Source organism: Dipodomys ordii, unplaced genomic scaffold (assembly GCF_000151885.1).
Source record: "Dipodomys ordii isolate 6190 unplaced genomic scaffold, Dord_2.0 Scaffold108, whole genome shotgun sequence".
Taxonomy (NCBI): Eukaryota; Metazoa; Chordata; class Mammalia; order Rodentia; family Heteromyidae; genus Dipodomys; species Dipodomys ordii.
The window spans coordinates 1,602,598-1,609,677 of NW_012267324.1; the positions used below are offsets into that span (position 1 = coordinate 1,602,598).

A 7,080-nucleotide genomic window follows, 5' to 3' on the forward strand; every position below is an offset into this window, starting at 1 on the left:
CAGTCAGGACACTTCTAGAAAGCGCAGCAAAGGCCACGGGGCAGGTAGCAGCACTGTGAGGGGACAGTGGCTCCCAGCACACACGGGAAGACCCGTGGGACAGCCCAACACACGCGGGAACACCCGCAAGACAGCCCAGCACACGCGGGAAGACCCGCAAGACAGCCCAGCACACGCGGGAACACCCGCAAGACAGCCCAGCACACGCGGGAAGACCCGCAAGACAGCCCAGCACACGCGGGAAGACCCGCAAGACAGCCCAGCACACGAGGGAAGACCCGCGGGACAGCCCAGCACACGAGGGAAGACCCGTGGGACAGCCCAGCACACGCGGGAACACCCGCAAGACAGCCCAGCACACGCGGGAACACCCGAAAGACAGCCCAGCACACGAGGGAAGACCCGCAAGACAGCCCAGCACACGCGGGAAGACCTGCGGGACAGCCCAGCACACGCGGGAAGACCCGCGGGACAGCCCAGCACACGCGGGAACACCCGCGGGACAGCCCAGCACACGCGGGAAGACCGGGTGCCAGGGCTCGTGCCTGTCATCCCAGCTACTCAGGAGGCTGAGATCTGAGGACTGGGGTTCAAAGCCAGCCCGGGCAGGAAAGTCCAAGACACTCTTTTCTCCAGATAGCCACCAGAAAACCAGAAGTGGTGCTGTGGCTCAAGTGGCAGAGCTCCAGCCTTGAACAGCGCCAGGCCCTGGGTTCAAGCCCCAGGACTGGCATGCTGGACCCCCCCGGCTCTGGCGAGAAGCATGAAGAGGAGTGGCACAGTTCCTGCCAACGTGGGCAAAAGCAAGACCTAAAACCAACAGGGCTCCACGGAGCCGTGCTCAGCGGCGGCACTCCGGCCTCTTCTTTCCACGGGAGGGAATGGCCCTTGATCACAGTGCGGGCACGGGACGGGCGCTGGCCATCTCCCCAGGCCCCGGGGGTCAGCGTGTGTACCCCGCCGGGCCTCCCAAGGCCCTCGCTGAAGACCAGCCAGGCGCCCGGCCGCTTCCTCGGGTACATCCGGGCCGCACCCCCAGGGGAGCCGGAGGCCTGGGCACTAGTGATGGCAGAGGAAGACCGCACGCAGAAATGGTTGGATTTCTTATAAAGAAAAGTGACAGAGGGGGCTGGGAAGGTGGCCCAGTGGCAGAGCGCGTGCCTTGCATGCCTGAGGCTCGGGCTGGAAAGGTAGCTCAGTGGTAGAGCGCGTGCCTTGCATGCCTGAGGCCCTGGGTTCGATTAGTTCAGGCCCCACGACCGGACACAAAAACAAAACAAAACAAAAACCAAAAAAAAAAGAAAAGTAACAGAGATTGGGGGCTGAAGTGCAACCTGGCCTTGGGTTCACGCCCCCCCCCGTCCCCAAGGAAGAGAAACAGGGGGAGAGGATCCCGCAAAAGTCCTGGAGGGGGCTGGGAAGGAGGCCTGGTGGAAGAGTACTGGCCTAGCATGCAAGAAGCCCTGGGTTTGAGTCTCAGTACCACATATATAGAAAAAACCAGAAGTGCTGCCATGGTTCAAGTGGTAGAGCAGTGGCCTTGAGTCAAAGCAGCTCAGGGACAGTGTGCCCAGGCCAAGACCCAGGCCAAGAAAAAAAAAACAACATTTATCTCGCTAACGTGGTCAACTGGCAGTGCGGGTAATAGTCACAATTGAGGAACCCCCTGGATGGGAGCCCAAAAGCAGGGCCCGATCCTGAGGGGGCGTCCGCAGCCCCCACCTGGCTTCAGCTAAACCTGGATGCCAGGACCCAGCGCCGGGCCATGCTGTGACCCCCGCCCCCGGGAAGGAGGCAGGAGGGTCCTAAGTTCTAAGTCAGCTTGAATTGCTGGGCAAAACTGTCTCAAGAACATGACAAAAGAAGCCGGGCGCTGGTGGCTCACGCCTGTAATCCTAGCTACTCAGGAGGCTGAGATCTGAGGATCGTGGTTCAAAGCCAGCCCGGGCAGGAAAGACTGTGAGACTCCTATCTCCAATAAACCACCAGAAAACCGGAAGTGGTGCTGTAGCTCAAGTGGTAGAGCGCTCACCTTGAGCTGAAGAGCTGAGGGACAGCGCCCAGGCCCAGAGTTCAAGCTCCACGACCGACAAAAAAAAAAAAAAAAAAAGAACATGACAAAAGAGAAGCAGCGGAGGCAGAGGCCCGTGCCTGGATGGCAGAGGACCATGGCCAGCAGACAGCAAGAACAGGGGCGCCATGTTGCTCCAGGTGCTCAGGAGGTGGAGATCTGGTGACTGTGGTTCAAAGCCAGCCCGGGCAGGACCAGAAACCTGGAAGTGGCGCTGTGGCTCACATGGTAGAACGCCAGCATGAGCTGAGGAGCTGAGTTCAGGCCCCAGGACCAACAACAACAAGAAGTCCATGTACAGCTGGCCTCCCCACGGGCTGCAGTAACGGGATTTGCCCCAGGGCGCCCTGGGCACGGCCAGCCCAGCCCTGCTGCTGTCCTGCCAACCACGCGCAGGCAGCCAGTGGCATCTCTGCTGGATGCACACCCCGGGCCCGCCTCCCCACGGCTCCTCCTGTCCCCAGGGCTGGACTACAGCCTCACTGCGCTCAGACGCCAAGCGCAGAGCAGTGACCTGGGGCCTCGGCCAGCCTCACCGCCAGGACCCACAAGCCCCTGTCCGGGGGTGGCGGGGCCCAGGCGACCTCTGGGAAGCCCCTGCAATGGCTCACGTTCTTCCTCCAGAAGCTAGAGGTCCAGCTGTGGCCTCTGGTCCAGGCCTCCAGCCTGGCCACCCATCAGGACATGGGCCGGCTGGCACAGTCTACTTAGATACCCCTGTAGGTGCTAGGGACACACACCTGTAATCCTTGCTCCTAGGAGGCTGAAATCTGAAGGTTGAAATTCAAGCTCTAATCTCTAACCACAAAAAAGTACAAAGTGGAGCTATGGTTCAAGTGGTAGAGCACCAGTCTTAGTGAAATAGCTCAGGGATGGAGTCTAGGTCCTGAGTTCAAGCCCCAGGACCGGCACCCACAAAAAGACGCCTCAGCCGGGTGCCGGTGGCTACTCAGGAGGCTGACACCTGAGGATCGCAGTTCAAAGCCAACCTGGGCTTCCTGCCTGAGAGATTCTTATCTCCAATTAATCACCAGAAAACCAGAAGTGGCGCTGTGACTCAAGTGGTAGAGTGCTGGCCTTGAGCTGAAGAGCTGAGGGACAGCGCTCAGGTCCCAAGTTCAAGCCCTATGACTGACCAAAAAAAAAAAAGACACACTTCAGGGCGTCTTGGCACCCATGGTGGGGGGGAGACAGGACTGGCCCTGTGCCCCATTGAAATGGGGGCGGGGGGGTCAGGAAATAAGATGGCACCTCTAGTGACACCAAAAAAACCCCAAAACGCATTAAACCAGCCCGGCCCTGGCTCTCTGCTCGGAGGGGCCGGGCTGGGGGTAGGAGGGGCAGTGGGCGGGGCCTTGGCATCTTCTCTCTGCTTGGAGGGGCCGGGCTGGGGGTAGGAGGGGCTGGGCTGGGGGTAGGAGGGGCGGTGGGCGGGGTCTTGGCATCTTGGGTACCAACGGGCCCCACCCTGCCCTGGTGCTGCCACTTCCTCTGTCCAGGGCAAACTGTCAATATTGACTCTCCAGGCACTTGGCCCTGGCCTGGGGGGCGGTGGCTTCCGTGTTTGCACACCTGGGCCCCCATCCGGCCAGGCCCCACTGGGGGGCCCAGAAATCTCCCCAAGGACGTGGAGGCAGAGACAGCCCCACACGTCTCTATCCGCCTGTGGTCCGAGGCCAGGGCTCACCGGGCACCACCTGGTAGTTGCCGCCAGGGCACTGCCAGGGTGAAGAAGGGTGGCCAGCCACGCCCAGGCCTCCACCCGACCCAACCCTAGGGTGCTCAGACCTCACCCAAAACTTGGGACACCCACCATGGGGGTGGAGCCTCTCTCCCAGCCCTCACCAAACCATCCTTGTAGGCATCCACGGAGACCCGTGGCAAGGTGACAGGCCCCGAGCTGGACCAGTGAGGCCAGCCCGGGCCCTGGCTCGCCAGCTCCCTTCACAGGCAAAGCCCAGCCCTGCCCAGCCCAGGCAGGGCACAGCCTGGGGTTTGAATACAACTGTGTGCTGGGAGCCAGTGGCTCTTGCCTATAATCCCACTGACTCAGGAGAGGCTGAGGTCTGAGGATCGTGGTCTGAAGCCAGCCTAGGCAAGAAAGTGCAAGAGGCTCTTATCTCTGATTAGCCACCCAAAAGCTGTGGCTCCAGGGATAGAGTCTTGATTATACAAGCTCAGGGACAGCGCCCAGGCCTTGAGTTCGTGCCCCAGGCCCAGCACACACACAGAGCTTTGCCAGCAGGCTGCAGATGGCACCAGATTGCAGGCAGCGGGCGGGGAGGCGGATGCTGCCAGCACCGTGGTTGGCCAGGACAGGCGGCCTCCGGCTGCGGTGTGGACCCCGGTGCCGTGTCCGCTGCCCAGGGCCTGGCTGGCTCCAGCGATCCTCCCGAGCCTGCCTCCCAACTGCCCGGACTACAGGGATCGTCACCATCCCAGGCCGACTCTGGCTCTTTTCTGTCCAGTCGCTGAAGGAGCCCGTGTCCTGAGACACTGGCCACGGTGACACCCTCCTCTCCTCCCACCCCGCCCCTCAGTTCTCTGGCACACCTAAGCCACCCTTGCTCACCACACTGCCCACCTGGAGACCCCAAGTGGCTGTGCTCCGGGCCATGTCTACAGCAGTTCAATAACACCACAAGCTCGGGAAAAGCCTGCCCACGTCCCAACACGGGGATCCTCATTCCCAGGCCTTTCCATCCACGTGGCTGAGCCCACAGAAAACAAACTGCAAAAACAATCGGAGGAGATAGGCCCTGGTGGCTCACGCCTATAACCCTGGCTAACCAGGAGGCTGAGATCTGAGGATTGTGGTTCAAAGCCAGCCTAGGCAGAAAGGTCTGTGAGACTCTTAGCTCCAATGAACCACCAAAGAGCCGGAAGTGGTGCTGTGGCTCAAGTGACAGAGCGCTAGCCATGAGTGAAAAAGCCCAGGAACAGCACCTGGACCCCAAGTTCAAGCTCCAGGATGGGCACCAAAAGAAACAGAAAAAAGAAAACCACAAATTTGACAAGTCTACTGGAAAGAACAGTGCACAGCCATGAAAAGGAATAAAGAAACGGAGTGCCAGCAGCTCACACCTGTCAACTACTCAGGAGGCTGAGATTTGAGGATCGTGGTTCAAAGCAAACCCAGGCAGGAAAGTCTGTAAGATGAGACTCTTATCTCCAATAAACCAGCAGAAAACCGGAAGCAGTGCTGTGGCTCAAGTGATAGAGTGCCCGCCTTGAGCTAAAGAGCTGAGGGACAGCGCCCAGGCCCAGAGTTCAGGCCCTACAACCAACCAAAAAAGAAAGGAAGAAAGAAAGAAAAGAAGACAATGTGGATGAACACAACCACGCCGGTGAGTGACCAAAACGGGCATAGTGGCCTGGTGGTGTGGGAATCTGAGGTAATGGCCCCAGAATGACAAATCCAGACACAGGTCGTGGGTTGGTGGCTGCCAAAGCTAGGGACGTGGAAGGTCTCCTTCCGTGGGGCCAGAAATGTGCTGGGCAGAGGCAGTAACCGCAGGGCACAGAGTAGTAAGCTCCATGCTGACAACACCAATTGTGCCAACCATACCCCACTGCCGGCCCCATGAAGAAACCAGACCTCCAGCTGAGCCAGCCGCCCAGCCACACCACATCCGAACCCACTACGTGGTGGGCAGCACTCAGTAGGTGTGGTGAGCGGACACCTTGCCTCAGTTTCCCTGACCTGTGCGTGGCACTTGGGGAGCCCTAGTGTGAATCCCTTGTTCATGCTCTCCCTCGCCCAGCTGCCCTCCCGCGTCCCCGCAGAGCCACGCACAGGGCTGGCAGTGGCCACGGCGGGCAATGGCTGGTGCTGAAGACAGGACAGGTATGAAGGCCTCCCGTACCACAGTGACGTGTCACCCTGGCCCTGGGGCCGGCTGTCCTGTCCCTCCGGGAGGAGCCCGCCTGGGTGGGACACAGCCTCAGCAACCCCCCACCCCGGGGAGGGACACGCAGGGGTGTGGAGGAAGAGGTACCTAGGCCACCCACACCTGCGACACTCAAGAGGTCACAGGTACCAATGACTTACGCAGCAGAGAGGGAGAGCTCCTGTCCCCTCAGACGACGGGGCTGCACGCTTTCCCCTCAGGTGACAGGAGTGGGGACCAACCATTCCCCTCCGGTGGCAGTGGGGGACGCCCGTCCCCCTCAAGTGACAGGGATAGAGAATACGTCCCCCTCAAGTGACAGGATGGACACCGTCCCCTCAGGTGACAGGATGGACACCGTCCCCTCGGGTGACGGGATGGACACCGACCCTTGGGTGACAGGACAGACACTGACCCTCAGGTGACAGGACGGAGGACACTGTCCCCTCGGGTGACGGGATGGACACCGTCCCCTCAGGTGACAGGACGGAGGACACCGACCCTTGGGTGACAGGACAGACACCGACCCTCGGGTGACAGGACGGACACCGACCCTCAGGTGACAGGATGGACACCGTCCCCTCGGGTGACGGGATGGACACCGTCCCTCGGGCGACAGGATGGACACCGTCCCCTCAGGTGACAGGACGGAGGACACCGACCCTCGGGTGACAGGACGGACATCGACCCTCAGGTGACGGGATGGACACCGACCCTCGGGTGACAGGATGGACACCGACCCTCAGGTGACGGGATGGACACCGACCCTCGGGTGACAGGATGGACACCGACCCTCAGGTGACAGGACGGAGGACACCGACCCTCAGGTGACGGGACGGACACCGACCCTCGGGTGACGGGACAGACACTGACCCTCAGGTGACAGGATGGAGGACACTGTCCCCTCGGGTGACAGGATGGACACCGTCCCCTCAGGTGACAGGACGGAGGACACCGACCCTCGGGTGACAGGACAGACACCGACCCTCAGGTGACAGGATGGACACCGTCCCCTCGGGTGACGGGACGGACACCGACCCTCGGGTGACGGAGCCGTCCGTCCGTCCGTCCGTCCGGGCGCGGCCCGCGGCTCCCCACGTGGCGGGCGGCGGCCGCTCG

At 61.2% G+C, this 7,080-nt stretch overlaps 1 protein-coding gene across 1 annotated transcript in view; it reads right to left on the minus strand.

Moving 5' to 3' along the window:
• Crtc1 (CREB regulated transcription coactivator 1) overlaps nt 1-7,080 on the minus strand; it is a 30,306-nt gene that overhangs the window by 22,830 nt on the left and 396 nt on the right. The window lies entirely within an intron of this gene.